Here is a 19624-nt window from a genome sequence, read left to right as displayed (position 1 = left end):
TGGAAGCAGAGACGACCAATGACTTCAAGCGCAAGAATGAAAGAAATAGACTTGCTGTGCAATGGGGATCGAGACTAATTGCACTGTTTATTGCAGAGCTGGCATGGACCGAATGGTCTCCTTCTGTGCTGGAAATGACGATTCAGCGTTGGAGTGCGCTCAGTGCAAGAGGCTGCTGTTCTTGTGATGTCACTTCGCAATTATCTTTCTTATTTCTCCACTGATGTTCAGTGCAGACTCACCAATCATCACTCTATTCACTGTGAAGCTGCTTCACACTGCTCCCAGTCTCAAAAAGGCATGCTCCAGGTGAGGCTCGAACTCACAACCTCAGCATAGCTCAGTAATTGCACTGCTATATAAGTACCACACGCTAACCGATTGCGCCACTGGAGCTACCATGTATTGTGCTACCTATGAACTACAGGTGAGTTAGTATGTCGTCGGGACACTGCAGGAAACTATGATTAAGGAAGTCTGAACAAGCATTTAGAAAATCATATTCTGATCAAACAAAGTCAACCTGGTTTTATGAATGGGAAATCGTGTTTGACAAATTTATTGGAGAATTCTGAGGGTGAAATTGGAAGGGTAGATAAAGGGGAACCAGTGGATAAATCCCCAGGGCCTGACCAGGTGTATCCTAGGATGCTATGGGAAGCAAGGGAAGAGTTTGCTGGGGCCCTGGCAGAGATTTTTGTATCATCGTTAGCCACAGGTGAGGTACCGGAAGGCTGGAGGATAGCTAATGTTGTGCCTTTATTTAAGAAGGGCAGCAGGGATAAGCCAGGAAACTACAGGCTGGTGAGCATTGCATCAGTGGTGGGAAAGTTATTGGAAGGGATTCTGAGAGGCAGGATTTATATGCATTTGGAAAGGCATGGTCTGATTAGGGATAGTCAGCATGGCTTTGTGTGTGGGAAATCATGTCTCACGAATTTGATTGAGTTTTTCGAGGAGGTGTCCAAGAGGATTGACAAGGGCAGGGTGATGGATGTTGTCTACATGGACTTTAGCAAAGCCTTTGACAAGGTCCCGCATGGTAGGCTGGTCCAGAAGGTTCGAACACATGGGATCCAGGGTGAGCTAGCAAATTGGATACAAAATTGGCTTGGTGATAGGAGACAGAGGGTGGTAGTGGAGGGTTGTTTCTCAGATCGGGGGTCGGTGACCAGTAGAGTGCCGCAGGGATTGGTGCTGGGCCCTCTGTTGTTTGTCATATATATTAATGACTTGGATGTGAATGTAAGTGGCATGATTAGTAAGTTTGAAAATGACACCAAAATTGGGGGTATAGTGGACAGTGAAGAAGGTTGTCTAAGGTTACAACAGGATATAGATCAAGGGAAAGAACAGGGAAAGTGGGCAAGGGATTGGGAAATGGAATTTAACATAGACAAGTGTGAAGTGATGCATTTTGGGAAGGTAAACCAGGGCAGGATATATACAGTGAATGGCAGGGCCCTGGGAAGTGCTGTTGAGCAGAGAGACCTTGAGGTGCAAGTACATAGTTCCCTGAAAGTGGCAACACGGGTAGACAGGGTGGTGAAGAAGGTGTATGGCATGCTTGTCTTCATTGGCCGAGGCATTGAGTGCAAGAGTTGGGACGTCATGTTACAGTTGTACGTAACGTCGGTTAGGCCGCATTTGGAGTACTGTGTGCAGTTCTGGTCGCCACACTACAGGAAATATGTGATTAAGCTAGAGAGGGTGCAGAAAAGATTCACAAGGATGTTGCCTGGTTTGGAGGGCTTGAGTTACAAAGACAGATTGGATAGGCTGGGTCTGTTTTCCCTGGAGCGAAGTAGGTGAGAGGAGACATGATAGAGGTAAATAAAATTATGAGAGGCATAGATAAGGTAGATATCCACAGTCTGTTTCCCATGGCAGGGGTGACTAAAACTAGAAGGCATAGATTTAAGGTGAGAGGGAGGTGGGTTAAAGGGGATCAAAGGGGCAGATTTTTCACACAAAGAATAGTGGGTATCTGGAATGAGCCGCCAGAGGTGGTGGTGGAGGCAGGAACAGTAGCAACATTTAAGAGGCATCTGGACAGGTACTTGAATGAGCAAGGCATAGAGGGATATGGAATTAATGCAGGCAGGTGGGATTAGTATAGATAGGCATTATGGTCGGAATGGACGCAGTGGGCCGAAGGGCCTGTTTCTATGCTGCGCAACTCTTTGATTCTATATTCATTGTGGGCAGGTCCAGTTCAGCGTGAACAGCTCCAGCTCAGCACAGTTACATGTGAGCTGAAAATGTCCAGTTCAGTGTCACTATGGACAGTTTCATTCCAGCAAGGTCGTATACAGTCTGGGATAGGTTCACTTCAGCATTGTTAAAATTCAGCTTGGATGGGTCCAATTCAGTATGGTTATATCCAGTATGGACAGATCCAGGTCCAGGTCAGGACGGTTATATTCAGTGTGGGTAGATCTGGTTCAGCAAGATTGAAATCTGTCTGGACATTGCTATGATACTGCAGTTTTTTTTTTGGTGGGGGTTGCGGTGTGGGGAGGTGGGAGAATGCGGTGTGCCTCTAAGGCTGGAAAAGGAGCAGTACTGTCAAAGAGTCAAAGAATGCATTCTCGTTGCCCCGGGATATTGCCACTCAGAGACTGTGATTCAAAGACTGCATTCTGGTTGCCCCCGGATACATCCACTCAGAGACTGAGGATCGAGAGATACATTGTTGCCAATTGACATCTGAAAATAGTTGAAAAACTGGCTTTTGAGACACTGTAAACAGAGACAGACACACAGACTGTCAACCAGCATACACTGACGGAAAAGAGAGCTCTGTTTGAGTTTATTTAAACCTTATTTATTATACTCTCAGAATTCTGATGTCAAGCCAGATTAATTTCTTGAAAGAAAATAACCAATTCCTTTAACTACTGAACTGTAATTGTTGAAACTCATTGCTGAAAAAGAACAGCAATTCAACTGCTGAACCAGACTACGGACTGTTCTACTGTTGAAGAACTTGTTTCTCCCATCGGACGGCTTCAAGCAACCTTGGACAATGCCACATTGGAAGATTTCACTTTAGAAGGAGCGTAAATATGCATGGACACTAATTTGTTTCCATTTTAGATGTTGTTTATATCTTAGTAGTGTTTAAGAATTTAGTTTTTCTAATTAAACACTTCATTGGATCAAGAGACACCTTGTTTGGTAAGCCTCATTTGGGGATTAATAGATGATACAATTTCGCTGGGTCTTTCTTTAATTTGGAAAGTTTAAAAATGATATGTTAGGCAATCTGTGGAGGGACAGGACTGAATTAACAGTGCATTTCTCCCACCACAATCAGAATCAGATATCTTGATTGAGGGCTTTGTCTTGAGCGGTCGGATAAACAATATGTCCAGGTCAATGCTATTATAACACTGGTGGCAGGACCTGTTCAGTGAATTTACATTCAGAGTTACCAAGTCCAGTTCAATGTGGTAACATTCAGTGTATTCTGGTGCCGTTCAGAATGGCGACAAACAGTGTTGACAAGTCAACCATAAAGTTGGTTGCATTTACTACAAACAGTTCAGTTCTGTACAGATCTGATTCCGCACACTTGCATTCAGAGTTAACAAGATCCTAACAGCATAATTCAGTGTATGTAGGTCCAGCTCGACGCTTTTACTGACAAAGTAACCTGGTCCAGGTCAACTAGATTATATTTAATCTGAAATAAAAACGTAAAACGCTGAAAATATTTATCATGTCTGGCAGCATGTACATTCCACTTCAATATTTAGTGTGGACAGCAGAGGTTCAGCAAGTTTTCATTCAGTTATGAAACATGACTAGATCAGCACCATTTGTACAGGACTAGTTCCGAGTTCCGAACTGTTTCATTCTGTATGGACTGGTGTTGTGCAGCATGCTTACATGTATTGTGAAAACATCCCATTCATTCTCAGAGAGAGTCAGAGAGCATAGAAACAGGGCCTTTGGCCCACCGCGCCCATGCCAACCATAATGCCTATCTATACTAATCCCACCAGTCTGCATTAATTCCATATCCATCTAGGCTTTGCTCATTCAAGTACCTGTCCAGGTGCCTCTTAAATGTTGCTACTGTTCCTGCCTCCACCACCACCTCAGGCAGCTCATTCCAGATACCCACTATTCTTTGCGTGAACAATTTACCCCGTTGATCCCCTTTAAACCTCCTCCCTCTCACCTTAAATCTATGCCCTCTAGTTTTAGTCACCCCTATCACGGGAAACAGACTCTGGCTATCTACCCTATCTATGCCTCTCATAATTTTATATACCTCTATCATGTCCCCTCTCAGCCTCCTTCACTCCAGGGAAAACAGACCCAGCCTATCCAATCTCTCTTTATAACTCAAGCCCTCCAAACCAAGCAACAGAAAAAGAAAGAAAAAAACGGGTGGCACAGTGGTGCAGTGGTTAGCACTGCAGCCTCAAAGCTCCAGCGACCCACATTCAATTCTGGGTAATGCATGTGTGGAGTTTGCAAGTTCTCCTTGTGACCGCGTGGGTTTTCGCCAGGTGCTCTGGTTTCCTTCCACAGACAAAGACTTGCAGGTTGATAGGTAAATTGGCCATTATAAATTGCCCCTAGTATAGGTAGGGGAATTGAGGGAAGGTGGGGTTGTGGTAGGAATATGGGATTAATGTAGGGTTAGGATAAATGGGTGCTTGATGGTCGGCACAGACTCGGTGGGCCGAAGGGCCTGTTTCAGTGCTGTATCTCTAAATAAATAAATAATAAATAATTGAATAAATAAACATCCTTGTGAATCTTTTCTGCACCCTCTCTAGCTTAATCACATATTTCCTGCAGTGTGGCGAACAGAACTGCACACAGTACTCTAAATGCGGCCTAACCAACGTTATGTACAACTGTAACATGACGTCCCAACTCTTGCACTCAATGTCTCGGCCGATGACGACAAGCATGTCATGCACCTTTTTCACCATCCTGTCTACCTGTATTGCCACTTTCAGGGAACTATGCACTTGCACCCCAAGGTCTCTCTGCTCAACAGCACTCCGCAGGGCCCTGCCATTCACTGTCTATGTCCTGCCCTGGTTTAACTTCCCAAAATGCATCACTTCACACTTGTCTATGTTAAATTCCATTTGCCACTCCCATGCCAACTTTCCCAGTTGATCTATATCCTGTTGTAACCTTAGACAACCTTCTTCACTGTCCACTATACCCCCAATTTTGGTGTCATCTGCAAACTTACTAATCATGCCACTTACATTCACATCCAAGTCATTAATATATATGACAAACAACAGAGGGCCCAGCACCGATCCCCGCAGCACAGCATTGGTCACCGGCTTCCAATCTGAAAAACAACCCTCCACTACCACCCTCTGCCTCCTATCACCAAGCCAATTTTGTATCTAATTTGCTAGCTCACCCTGGATCCCATGTGTTCAAACCTTCTGGACCAGCCTACCATGCGGGACCTTGTCAAAAGCCTTGCTAAAGTCCATGTAGACAATGTCCATCGCCCTGCCCTCGTCAATCCTCTTGGTCATTTCCTCGAAAAACTCAATCAAATTCGTGAGACATGATTTCCCACGCACTAAGCCATGCTGACTATCCCTAATCAGACCATGCCTTTCCAGACGCATATAAATCTTGACTCTCAGAATACCTTCCAATAACATTCCCACCACTGATGTAAGGCTCACCAGCCTGTAGTTCCCTGGCTTATGCCTGCTGCCCTTCTTAAATAAAGGCACAACATTAGCTATCCTCCAGTCTTCTGGTATCTCATGCGTGGCTAACGATGATACAAAAATCTCTGCCAGGGCCCCAGCAATCTCCTCCCTTGCTTCCCATAGCATCCTAGGATACACCTGGTCAGGCCCTGGGGATTTATCCACCTTAATGCGCTTCAAAGCCTCCAACACCTCCTCCTTTGTCATGTTGATATGCTCCAGGGTATCGGTTTTCCCTTCCATGCAAACTACCACCGTATCTGCGACTTCCCTTTCCCTTCCAAAGTCCTTGAATGCGTTGTTTCATCCCAATCCCTTCTTTTCTGGTGCTCCATGTTTGAATCACTCCCATGAGGTGGCCTTCCCTACCACAGTATGCTTCAATAATCATCACAAATGCTTCACAACTAGAACAGCTGGAGGCTGAGCTTCGGACACTGTGATGCATCAGGGAGGGGGAGAGTTACCTGGACGCTGTGTTTCAGGATGCAGTCATACCCCTTAGATTAACTACCGTGTCTCATCTGGGCTGCAGAGGAACTTGCAGTGGGAGGGGAAAGATCAAGTTGTTGTGGTCCACGTAGGTACCAACGGTATAGGTAGAACGAGGTTAAAGAATCTGCTGAGGGAATATGAGTAGCTAGGGGCTAAATTAAGAAGCAGAACCAAAAGGTCATAATCTCCAGATTACTACCTGAACCACGAGCAAATTGGCAAAGGGTCAATAAGATTAACGAGGTAAATGCGTGGCTCAAAGATTGGTGTGGGACAAATGGGTTCGAATTCAAAGAACAAAGAACAGTACATCACAGGAACAGGCCATTCGGCCCTCCAAGCCTGCGCCGATCTTGATGTCTGCTGAAACTAACACCTTCTGCACTTCCACAGCCAATATCCCTCTATTCCCTTCCTATTCATATACTTGTCAAGATGTCTCTTAAACGTCGCTATCGTATCTGCTTCCACCACCTCCCTGGCAGCAAGTTCCAGGCACTCACCGCCCTCTGTGTAAAAAACTTGCCTCGCACATCCCCTCTAAACTTTGCCCCTCTCACCTTAAACCTATGTCCCCTAGTAACTGACTCTTTCACCCTGGGAAAAAGCATCTGACTATCCACTCTATCCAAGCCGCTCATAACTTTGTAATCCTCTATCATGTCACCCCTCCACCTCCATCGTTCCAGTGAAAACAATCCGAGATTTTCCAACCTCTCCTCATAGCTAATGCCCTCCAGACCAGGCAACATCCTGGTAAACCTCCTCTGTATCCTCTCCAAAGCCTCCACGTCCTTCTGGTAGTGTGGCGACCAGAATTTCACGCAATATTCTAAGTGTGGCCGAACTAAGGTTCTGTACAGCTGCAGCATGACTTGCCAATTTTTATACTCTATGCCCCGACCGAAGAAGGCAAGCATGCCGTATGTCTTCTTGACTACCTTATCCACCTGCGTTGCCACTTTCAGTGACCTGTGGACCTGTACGCCCAGATCTCTCTGCCTGACAATACTCCTAAGGGTTCTGCCATTTACTGTATACCTCCCACCTGTATTAGACCTTCCAAAATGCATTACCTCACATTTGTCCAGATTAAACTCCGTCTGCCATTTCTCCACCCAAGCCTCCAACCGATCTATATCCTGCTGTATCCTCTGACAATCCTCATCATTATCCGCAACTCCACCAACATTTGTGTCGTCCACAAACTTACCAATCAGACCAGCTACATTTTCCTCCAAATCATTTATATATACTACAAAGAGCAAAGGTCCCAGCACTGATCCCTGCGGAACACCACTAGTCACATCCCTCCATTCAGAAAAGCACCCTTCCACTGTTACCCTCTGTCTTCTGTGACCGAGCCAGTTCTGTATCCATCTTGCCAGCTCACCTCTGATCCTGTGTGACTTCACCTTTTGCACCAGTCTACCATGCGGGACCTTGTCAAAGGCTTTACTAAAGTCCATATAGACAACATCCACCGCCCTTCCCTCATCAATCATCTTCGTCACTTCCTCAAAAAACTCAATCAAATTAGTAAGACACGACCTCCCCTTCACAAAACCATGCTGTCTCTCGCTAATAAGTTCGTTTGTTTCCAAATGGGAGTAAATCCTTTCCCGAAGAATCCTCTCTAATAGTTTCCCTACCACTGACGTAAGGCTCACCGGCCTATAATTTCCTGGATTATCCTTGCCACCCTTCTGAAACAAAGGAACAACATTGGCTATTCTCCAGTCGTCTGGGACCTCACCTGTAGCCAATGAGGATGCAAAGATTTCTGTCAAGGCCCCAGCAATTTCTTCCCTTGCCTCCCTCAGTATTCTAGGGTAGATCCCATCAGGCCCTGGGGACTTATCTTCCTTAATGCTTTGAAAGACACCCAACACCTCCTCCTTTTTGATAATGAGATGACTGAGACTATCTGCACTCCCTAAGCTCATCATCCACCAAGTCCTTCTCCTTGGTGAATACTGATGCAAAGTACTCATTTAGCACCTCGCCCATTTCCTCTGGCTCCACGCATAGATTCCCATCTCTGTCCTTGAGTGGGCCAACCCTTTCCCTGGTTACCCTCTTGCTCTTTATATATGTATAAAAAGCCTTGGGATTTTCCTTAATCCTGTTTGCCAATGACTTTTCATGACCCCTTTTCGCCCTCCTAACTCCTTGCTTAAGTTCCTTCCTACTGTCTTTATATTCCTCAAGGGATTCGTCTGTTCCTAGCCTTCTAGCCCTTACAAATGCTTCCTTTTTCTTTTTGACTAGGCTCACAATATCCCGTGTTTTCCAAGCTTCCCGAAACTTGCCAAACTTGTCATTCTTCCTCACAGGAACATGATGGTCCTGGATTCTAATCAGCTGACGTTTGAAAGACTCCCACATGTCAGATGTTGATTTACTCTCAAACAGCCGCCCCCAATCTAAATTCTTCAGTTCCTGTCTAATATTGTTATAATTAGCCTTCCCCCAATTTAGCACCTTCACCCGAGGACTACTCTTATCCTTATCCACAAGTACCTTAAAACTTATGGAATTATGGTCACTGTTCCTGAAATGCTCCCCCACTGAAACTTCGACCACCTGGCCAGGCTCATTCCCCAATACCAGGTCCAGAATGGCCCCATCCCTAGTTGGACTATCTGCATACTGTTTCAAGAAGCCCTCCTGGATGCTCCTCACAAATTCTGCCCCATCCAAGCCCCTAGCACTAAGTGAGTCCCAGTCAATATTGGGGAAGTTAAAATCACCCACCACTATAACCCTGTTACCTTTACATCTTTCCAAAATCTGTCTACATATCTGCTCCTCTACCTCCCTCTGGCTGTTGGGAGGCCTGTAGTAAACCCCCAACATCGTTACTGCACCCTTCCTATTCCTGAGCTCCACCCATATTGCCTCGCTGCATGACCCCTCTGAGGTGTCCTCCCGCAGTACAGCTGTGATATTCTCCTTAACCAGTAATGCAACTCCCCCGCCCCTTTTACATCCCCCTCTATCCCGCCTGAAGCTTCTAAATCCTGGAACATTTAGCTGCCAATCCTGTCCTTCCCTCAACCAAGTCTCTGTAATAGCAATTCCTGGGACATTGGCACCAGTACTGTTCCGATGGGACGGGCTCCACCTGAATCATGCTGGGACCAGAATCCTGGTGAATCATGTAACTAGGGCTGTAGATAGGGCTTTAAACTAAATAGTAGGGGGTGGAGAGGATTCAGTTGCACGTAAAATCGGGAAGTTAAAGGAGAAGGTAGGAGTGCAGGTTAGTGGTGAGGCTGATTGTTACCAAACTGCAAGAAGTATACTGGTTAAACCAGAAGACAGAAATAATAAACAGGCGAATAAAACATCAGTGCTGAGGGACAGGTTAGGGGGTATAGCCCAAATAAGAGTTCTATATACAAATGCACGGAGTCTAGATGAACTGCAGGCGCAAATTCAAATGGAAAATTATGATGTATTGGCCATTGCGGAGACGTGGCTGCAGGATGGTCGGGACTGGGAACTAAATATACCTGGTTATAAAGTTTACAGGAGGGACAGAGAAAATGGCAGAGGGGGTGGAGTAGCCTTACTGATTAGAAATAATATCACCTCATTGGTGAGGGAGGATATAATGAGGGGAAAACATCCAGTGGAGACCTTATGGGTGGAATTGAGGAACAGAAAAGGATCTAAAACTGTAATAGGTGTTGTGCATAGACGCCCTAGTAGCAGTTCTGAGGTGTTAGTTTGTATAAATGTACAAATTAGGCAAGCGTGTAACAAAGGCAGAGTAGTATTAACAGGGGATTTTAACTTACACATAGATTGGGAGAAGCACACTAGCACCTGTCAGAAAGGTAGTGAATTTCTTGAATGTATCCAGGGCAGCAATATGTTCTAGATGTAACAAGGGGACAGGCAATATTAGATTTAGTTATGAGCAATGAGTCAAATTTAATTAGTAGCCTAACTGTGCGTGAACATTTATCAAATAGTGATCACAACCTGATCGAATTCAAGGTAGCGTTTGAAAGTGAAAAGCACGAATCAGCTACTAGAATTTTAGACTTGGGGAAGGCTGACTTTACCGGGATGAGACAGAGACTGTCCACGGTAAACTGGGTAGATCTGTTAATGGGTCAAACGACTGAAGAACAGTGGAGAATATTTAAAGAAACATTTAACGAAATACAGAGCGAGTATATACCCCTGAGAGGAAAAAGCTCCACTTCACAGAAAAAACAGCCATGGACAACTACAGATATTAGGGATAGCATAAAACAAAAAGAAAGGGCTTACAAAAATGCAAAACGCAGCACAGATCCGGCCGAATGGGATCGATACAAAGACCAGCAAAGGGTCACAAAGCAGCTTATAAGAGCTACTAAAAGAAATTATGAAAGGAAACTTGCCAGGGACATCAAAATCAATAAGAAGAAATTTTCTAGTTACATAAAGGGAAAGCGGGTGGTCAAGAGCAATGTAGGCCCACTAAAAGCTGAAACTGGAGATATTGTCATTGATAATGGGGAAATGGCAGACATGTTGAACAATTACTTTGCCTCAGTATTTACAGTTGAAAAGGAGGATAACTTGCCGGAAGTCCCGAAAAAATTAATAGCCGATAGGGGACAGGGACTTAATACAATCAACGTAAGTAAATCATCAGTAACAAGGAAATTAATGGAACTAAAGAGTGAGAAATCCCCAGGACCTGATGGTTTCCATCCGAGAGTGTTAAAGGAAGTAGGGGAGCACATTGTAGATGCCCTAACTATAGTCTTTCAGAGTTCCCTAGATTCAGGAGTGGTCCCTCTGGATTGGAAAGTTGCACATGTCACTCCACTTTTTAAGAAGGGTGAAAGGGGGAACAAAGGAAATTACAGACCAGTTAGCCTGACATCTGTGGTGGGCAAGTTGCTGGAGTCTATAATCAAGAATAGGGTGACTGAACACCTAGAAAAATTTCAGTTAATCAGGGATAGCCAGCATGGATTCATGACGGGAAGGTCATGCCTGACAAATCTCATTGAATTTTTTGAAGAGGTGACTAAAGTAGTGGACAGGGGAGTGTCTATGGATGTTATTTATATGGACTTCCAGAAGGTATTTGATAAAGTCTCACATAAGAGACTAATAACTAAGGTAGAAGCCCATGGAGTTGAGGGCAAATTATTGACATGGTTAGGAAGTTGGTTGAGCGGTAGGCGACAGAGAGTGGGGATAATGGGTAAGTACTCCGATCGGCAGAATGTAACTAGTGGTGTCCCACAGGGATCTGTGTTGGGGCCTCAATTATTCACATTATTTAGTAACGACTTGGATGATGGCATAGTAAGTCATATATCCAAATTTGCTGAAGATACAAAGTTAGGCGGCATTGTAGACAGTCTGGATGATAGCATAAAATTGCAAAGAGATATTGACAGACTAGTTGAGTGGGCAAAACTGTGGAAGATGGATTTCAATGCGGGCAAATGTGAGGTTATCCATTTTGGACCAGAAAAGGATAGAGCAGGGTATTTTCTAAATGAGTAGTGGTTAAGTACACTGGATGTCAGACTTAGGGGTTCAGGTGCACAGATCTTTAAAATGCCACGAGCAAGTACAGAAAATAATCAAAAAGGCTAATGGAATGCTAGCCTTTATATCTAGAGGATTGGAGTATAAAGACACAGAGGTTATGCTGCAGCTGTACAAAACCCTGGTTAGACCCCACTTGGAGTACTGTGAGCAGTTCTGGGCACCACACCTTAGGAAGGATATATTGGCCTTGGAGGGAGTGCAATGCAGGTTTACAAGAATGATACCTGGACTACAGGGGTTAAGTTACTAGGAGAGATTACACAAATTCGGCCTGTTTTCGCTAGAATTTAGAAGGTTAAGGGGTGATCTGATTGAAGTCTTCAAGATATTAACAGGAAAAGACAGGCTAGATAAAGATAAACTATTTCCACTGGTTGGAGATTCTAAAACTCGGGGGCATTGTCTAAAAATTAGGGCCAGACCGTTCAGGAGAGATGTTAGGAAGCACTTCTTCACGCAAAGGGTGGTAGAGGTTTGGAACTCTCTCCCACAAACAGCAGTTGAAGCTGGAACAGTTGTTAATTTTAAATCTGAGATAGATAGATTTTTGTTAAGCAAAGTTATTAAGGGATATGGGCCAAAGGCTGGTATATGGAGTTAGGCTGCAGATCAGCCATGATCTCATTGAATGGTGGGACACGCTCGAGGGGCCGAATGGCCTACGCCTGTTCCTATCTTCCTATGTTCTTCAGGTCGAACCAGGAAATTGTACACCTGCAGCAAACTTTTTATCCTTTTTATAACAGCGTCTGTAACAAATTTTGAATCTAGCGTAATTACATTGCATATAGTGACTCAGCAAAGTGAGGTCTTGCTTGATCAGAAGAAACCTTTTTGAAAAAAAAAGATATGCGATCAATATCATAAACAAGTAATTTTAATATGTTTTCCAAAACTGTATAAGAATGCAAAGTCCAATTCTTGGTTTTCTTGGGCGGGGGGATATTTTGATAATCACACACTGCATCGACGCTGCCAAATCTTCTGCGTCTCTTTCAATATTGTTTTACTTAGCTCACAGTTTAACATTTTAGGTAGGTTTCTATGAAGTGGCGATTTAGTTCATTAGTTTTCCTTGAGCTTTTGTCAAAGGAGCTTGATAGGGGGAAGGCACAGATCTGGTGCACTGGATTTCTGTAGGCGTTTCATTCACATCCTCTGGAAAGCATAGTACTGAAAAGAAATGCAGTGGGAATCAGTGAAAATGTTTTACAAGGAATACGCAGTTAATTGAGCACTAGAATCCAGAGGGTGGTGATACAGCGATTGCCAACAGCCTGGGAGAATGTGTCCCACAGAGATCTGTTCTGGACCTCTCAAATCTTTATAAATGATCAGCAAACAAAGCTGATTGAGCTTGCAGACTGCAAAGCTGAAGCGGATAAGCTACAGGAGGATTTCAATACTTGGGAATTGGGTAGCGAGACGACAGGTAAAATTCAATGCAGAGAAATGCAAAATATGCCACAATGAGACAGGAAATCCAGGAAGGGACGATCACTTAAATGAAAATGAATTAATTTACATGGAAAATGAAAGAGATCTGGGGTTTCTGATTGACAATAAAATGAGACTATCCCAACAAATAGTGAAGATAGTCAGACCTTTTGGATGTATGAAAAGGTCAATATTGAGCTGTGACCGTGAGTAATCCTGCCGCTTTGGTGCAACTGCTCTTACATTAATGTGTACAGTTCTGGGAACCACAGGATATTGTAGCTATTGAAGGGACAACCTTGTTCAACCTTGCCCGTCTAAGAGCGAAGTCCAAAGTACGGAAAGTCCTCATCAGAGAACTCCTCTTTGCTGACGATGCTGCTTTAACATCTCACACTGAAGAATGCCTGCAGAGTCTCATCGACAGGTTTGCGTCTGCCTGCAATGAATTTGGCCTAACCATCAGCCTCAAGAAAACGAACATCATGGGGCAGGATGTCAGAAATGCTCCATCCATCAATATTGGCGACCACGCTCTGGAAGTGGTTCAAGAGTTCACCTACCTAGGCTCAACTATCACCAGTAACCTGTCTCTAGATGCAGAAATCAACAAGCGCATGGGTAAGGCTTCCACTGCTATGTCCAGACTGGCCAAGAGAGTGTGGGAAAATGGCGCACTGACACGGAACACAAAAGTCCGAGTGTATCAGGCCTGTGTCCTCAGTACCTTGCTCTATGGCAGCGAGGCCTGGACAACGTATGCCAGCCAAGAGCGACGTCTCAATTCATTCCATCTTCGCTGCCTTCGGAGAATACTTGGCATCAGGTGGCAGGACTATATCTCCAACACAGAAGTCCTTGAAGCGGCCAACACCCCCAGCTTATACACACTACTGAGTCAGCGGCGCTTGAGATGGCTTGGCCATGTGAGCCGCATGGAAGATGGCAGGATCCCCAAAGACACATTGTACAGCGAGCTCGCCACTGGTATCAGACCCACCGGCCATCCATGTCTCCGTTATAAAGACGTCTGCAAACGCGACATGAAATCGTGTGACATTGATCACAAGTCGTGGGAGTCAGTTGCCAGCGTTCGCCAGAGCTGGCGGGCAGCCATAAAGACAGGGCTAAATTGTGGCGAGTCGAAGAGACTTAGTAGTTGGCAGGAAAAAAGACAGAGGCACAAGGGGAGAGCCAACTGTGCCCCAACAAACAAATTTCTCTGCAGCACCTGTGGAAGAGCCTGTCACTCCAGAATTGGCCTTTATAGCCACTCCAGGCGCTGCTTCACAAACCACTGACCACCTCCAGGCACGTATCCATTGTCTCTCGAGATAAGGAGGCCCAAAAGAAAAGAAAGAAGGGACACAGAAGAGAGTAAACAGAATGATTGAGGGTCTGAATGGATTGGATTGTGAGGAATGATTATGCAGATTAAATATGTTCTCATTTGAAAGGAGAATGTTGAAAGGTAACATGAGTGCTGCTTTTAAGTTTCTAAGGGGTCCAGATAGTGTTATTTAACCTTGCCCAGAGCAGGGGAACCAGAGGTCACGGCCTGCGCTTGAAGGGGGGGGAATTGAAAATCTGCTGAAACAATATTTCATTGAGAGATCGATCTACGAAGCAGACTCCCTACAGTTAATATCGATTCTTACAGTGCCAAGTCGGCAGATCTCATTCACAGGAAAGCATTTTGCGATACAGTATGTGAGTAATTTGAGACATGACATGTGGGAAGTGCACAATGTTTGAGAGGAACCTTTGGGTTATAAAACTTCCCCAGCCCTGGGATTTTCCTCGCATCATATCTGGGTCTGTTGTCGACCAATTTATAAAGATTGATTCCCGTGATTAGTCAGCAACTCCATTATTATTAAATTATGTCACTGTCTGGAGGGCAGAGAGAGAATTAGACTGGAGTGCACAGTCGATAGTGAAGATAATATTCTCATTTAATTTGTTAAGTTTCGTTTCCCTGATTTGGTTGTTTATTGTTTCGACCCCTTTAAAAAGGGGCACTTTTGTTGGATTAACTTTATCTTTTTACGACACGGGCTGGGGAGGGGGAGGTGCTGTCGTCCTAATTGAGCAATGAGAAGAGTACAAGGTGAACTAGATGGTTTTTTTTTTGTCTTTTTCCTCCGGCAAATAGGTCTGGGACGGTGGCTAGTGATGGGAGAGTAATGTTTGGGGATAGTATGTGTTCCCATTTCAAAGTGTTTCCTCCCCTCAAGATCCAAGTCATTCCAAGGAGAATATTGTGGTCCCTTCATGAAACAGTTCAGCTTCACATCCAATAACCGTACAAAGACTGGACTCTCCCTGTCCGTGAATGTAGAAATACGCCAAAGCACTTGGGCCTGGTGGGATGGTACCAAGCCTGAGTCGACACAAGGAACAGAACTAGAAACTAAGACCAGATTACAATACTTAATTATCCACTGATGCAGAGATCCAATACATTTTTTTCTTTAAATCAGACAGTTGGTAAGGAGCTCAAAGCGAATGACTGTATCTGGGAGAAGAGGTCGTGTGTGACATAAACAAGAATATCAATGGAGGGAATACAATGTACAACTCATGTTGGATTTCACGATTTTCATCATTGAAATAATTTAACAATTAGATCATTCGATATTTCACTCCATTCTTTAACTACACATTGAATTTACTCTGGGTTCCTTCATAAATAAATGGATTGCTGCAAGACCTCAAAAATTGACGAATAAAACCGCTTTCCTCCAGAAATAAAATCTGATTCGTTGAAATTTGAACCAAAGAAATGACCGACGCTCTCTATTGGGACATAGAGAATGGTTATAAAAATGACAAATATAATAGGATGAAACTGCCCGATATGGTGAAGAGTAAAATGATGGACTTTCTCCACGTTTCCATCTCTGGGTCACTGCGAGTCTATCGATTGCTGTGGGACCGGAGTCTCCTGCTTACTCTACTGGCCGTTAGAAAGTACTTGACAGTCAGAGCATTGAGCAGTCAAATCGGAATGAATGAGAGACGAAGGGTTAAAATGGCGATTATCCAGTCATATGCCGCTCATACAGATGATGTGTAAAATATTATTTTTATGCTGCAGAGCCAGCGTACGTTGTTAATTATGTACAAATGTTCATATATAAAACATAAAAAAGACATTTTTCAAACAGCTCAGTGGAGGGGTCATTTCTGTAACCACCACCGCAATTTTCTCAGTGCAATATTTTATTTTTAGCTTGTCGCAACAAATAGTAATAAATTGGTGAGAGGTGAAAGTGACGGTTAACCAGACTGAAAGTTGCATATTTTAGGACAGAACAAAGATTGCATACCAGTGTGCTGGAAAGGAAACAGAGTGGGTAAACAGTACCAGCAATCCAGTTTCATATCACAGCGGTGTTAATGACCAGGAGGTGAGTTAGTGACACATGTGGAGAGAGCGCATCTTCCTCGGGACAGGATCGCAATCACTGCCAGGTTAGCTGTAACAGAGACAGGGAGATTGAAGAGAAAGCCATTTTACAGGACTCTGTGTGAAACCCACAGATCTAATACGCAATAATGAGTTGAACGCTAACTCGTACACATCGGGCACTTGTTTATGTGTTTAAAACAACATGCGGATTAAAAATAAGGCAGACCAATGGCATCAGAATGTAACACAATGTAACAAAGCGTAATGGAGAACAAGCAGGCATCGAAAATACATGAACATCAGACAGACAGGAAAATGACACCAGGAGCATATATAGAAGACACACTAGGCAGTAAATAGTGCAACAACCATCGATAAGTGTGAAAATGAACAAAAGTGACAATAGAAAAACTTGCATTTAAAATTAGCTGTATTCCACTGAAAACCAACAACACCTTCATCTGATGAATTACTGTAAAATTATTCAGTGTTGGAAAATATGGAAGTCAACTAGCTCGAAGAAATTCCAAACAGCAAGGAACGAATGGACAATTGGCACTCCCTGACTTTGTAGAGGGAATGCTAGTGAGGTCACAGTGAAAACTCCCAGCTCTACTTCTGATCATCACCTGGGATCCTCGGTATCCTGAAGCACCGGAAGTGGTAGGTGATGAGATCTTATTTGGAGACTAGCCCCATCTCAGCGCTTCCTCAGTACTGCACTGTGCTGTCAGGAAACACAATCGGCTTGGTCGCACAGTAAGTATTGAATGTCAAGCCTTGAAACTCATACGAAAAATGCCACCAGTTATACTGCTTCACTCAATAGGGACACAGGAAATAGGAGCAGGAGTAAGCCGTTCAGGCAATCGAACCTGATCCGCCATTCAACTAGATCATGGCTGATCTTCTACCTCAACGTCATCATCCCCTAAAATAAACGTCCTCACATTGAGGAGACCCTCCATCGTGTTATGTGGCACTATCACTCATTGCTAAATGAGATAGATTTCGAACAAATTTGCCAAATCAAAACTGGGCACCCATGAGGCGCTGTGGGCCATCAGCATCAACAGAATTGTATTCATCCACAATCTGTAACGCCGTGGACCAGCGTATCCCCCACTCGACCATGAACATCCAGCGGGGATGACAACCCTGGTTCAGTGAAGAGTGCAGAGGGCATGCCAGGAGCAGCAGGAGGCATACCAAAAAAATGAGATGTCAACCTGGTGAAGCTACAACACCAGGACTACATGCATGCAAAACAGCAGAAGCAGTATGTGATAGACAGAGCTAAGCCCTCCCACAATCAATGGATCAGATCTAAGCATTGTAGTCCTGCCATATCAGTAATGAATTGTGGTGGGCAATTTAGCAAAGGACAGGAGGTGGAGGCTGCACAAATATCTCCAACCCCAATGATGGGAGAGGCCAGTATATCAGTGCAAAAGATAAGGCAGAAGCATCTGTAATCATCTTCAGCCAGAAATGCTGAGTGGATGATCCAACTCAGCATCTTCCTTCGGTGCCCAGCATCACAAATACCATTCTACAGGCAATTCGATTCACTCCACGTGATATCAGGAAACGGCTGAAGGCACTGGATGCTGCAAAGGCTATGGACCTGACAACATTTGGCCAATAATACTGAAGATGTGTGCTCCAGAACTGGAGGTGCCCCTAGCCAAGCTGTTCCAGTATACTTACAAAACAGGCATCTATCCAACATTATGGAAAATTGCCTAGGTGTATCCTGTACACAAAAAGCAGAACAAATTGAATTCGGCCAATTTTCGTGCATCAGTCTGCTCTCAATCATCAGCAACGTTATGCAAAGTATCATTGACAGTGTCATCAAGCGGCACTTACTCGGCAATTACCTGCTCAGCGACGCACAGTTTGGGTTCCGCCAGGGCCACTCAGCTCCTGACCTCATTACAGCCTTGGTCCAAACATGGACAAAAGAGCTGTATTCAAGAGGTGAGGTGAGAGTGACTGTGCTTGACATCAAGGCAGGATTTGACCGAGTATGGCATCAAGGAGCCCTAGCAAAGCTGGAGTCAATGGGAGTCAGGGGAGAAGCTCTCCGTTGGTTGGAGTCACCTCTATCACAAAGGAAGATGGTCGCAGTTGTTGGAGGTCAATCATCTCAGTCCCAGGACATAACTGCAGGTGTTCCTTAGGGTAGTGTCCTAGGCCCAACCATCTTCAGTTGCTTGATCAATGATCTTCCCTTCGTCATAAGATCAGAAGTGGGGTATTTTGCTGATGATAGCATAATGTTCAGTACCATTCATGTCTCCTCAGATACTGAAGCAGTCTGTGTCCATATGCAGCAACATCTGGACAAGATTCAGGCTTGGGCTGACAAGTGGCAAATAGGATTCACGCCTCACAAGTGCCAGGCAATGGCCATCTCCAACAAGAGAGAATACAACCATCTCCCCTTGACATTCAATGGCATTACCATCGCTGAATCCCCCACTGTCAACACCTTGGAGGTTACCATTGACCAGAAACTGAACTGTACCAGCCAAATATGTACTATGGCTGCAAGAACACGTAGAGGCTGGGAATTCTGCAGCGAGTAACTCACCACTTGACACTCCAAAGCCTGCCCACCATCTACAAGGCACAAGTCAGGAGTTGGTGGAATACTCTCTACTTTTCTGGATGAGTTTAGTTCAAAAAGCACTCAAAAAACTCGAACCATCCGGATTAAGTGGTCTGCTCCATTGGGACGCCATTCATCACCTTCAACATTCACTCCATCGAACACCAATGCACAGTGGCAGCAGTGTGTCCAATCAACAAGATGCACTGTCAAAACATACCAACGCTCCTTCGACAGCATCTTTCAAAACCGCGACCTCTACCACCTAAAAGGGCAAAGATAGCAGATGCAAGGGAACGCCACCACCTGCAAGTTCCCTCCAAGCCACACACCATCCTTACTTCGAACTATATCGCCATTCCTTCACTGTCG

General features: G+C 44.5%; 1 non-coding gene across 1 annotated transcript; it reads right to left on the bottom strand.

Annotated features, from left to right (window-relative positions):
- Positions 1-301: 301 nt before the first annotated feature.
- Positions 302-396, bottom strand: trnai-uau (transfer RNA isoleucine (anticodon UAU)). Its single transcript has 2 exons — positions 359-396; positions 302-337 (listed from the first exon to the last, which is right to left on the bottom strand). It is a non-coding gene; the product is annotated as a tRNA-Ile (tRNA).
- Positions 397-19624: the final 19228 nt, after the last annotated feature.

The sequence above is a fragment of the Heterodontus francisci genome, chromosome 34 (assembly GCF_036365525.1).
Source record: "Heterodontus francisci isolate sHetFra1 chromosome 34, sHetFra1.hap1, whole genome shotgun sequence".
Lineage (NCBI taxonomy): Eukaryota > Metazoa > Chordata > Chondrichthyes > Heterodontiformes > Heterodontidae > Heterodontus > Heterodontus francisci.
This window is presented reverse-complemented; position numbering and strand designations above follow the sequence as displayed.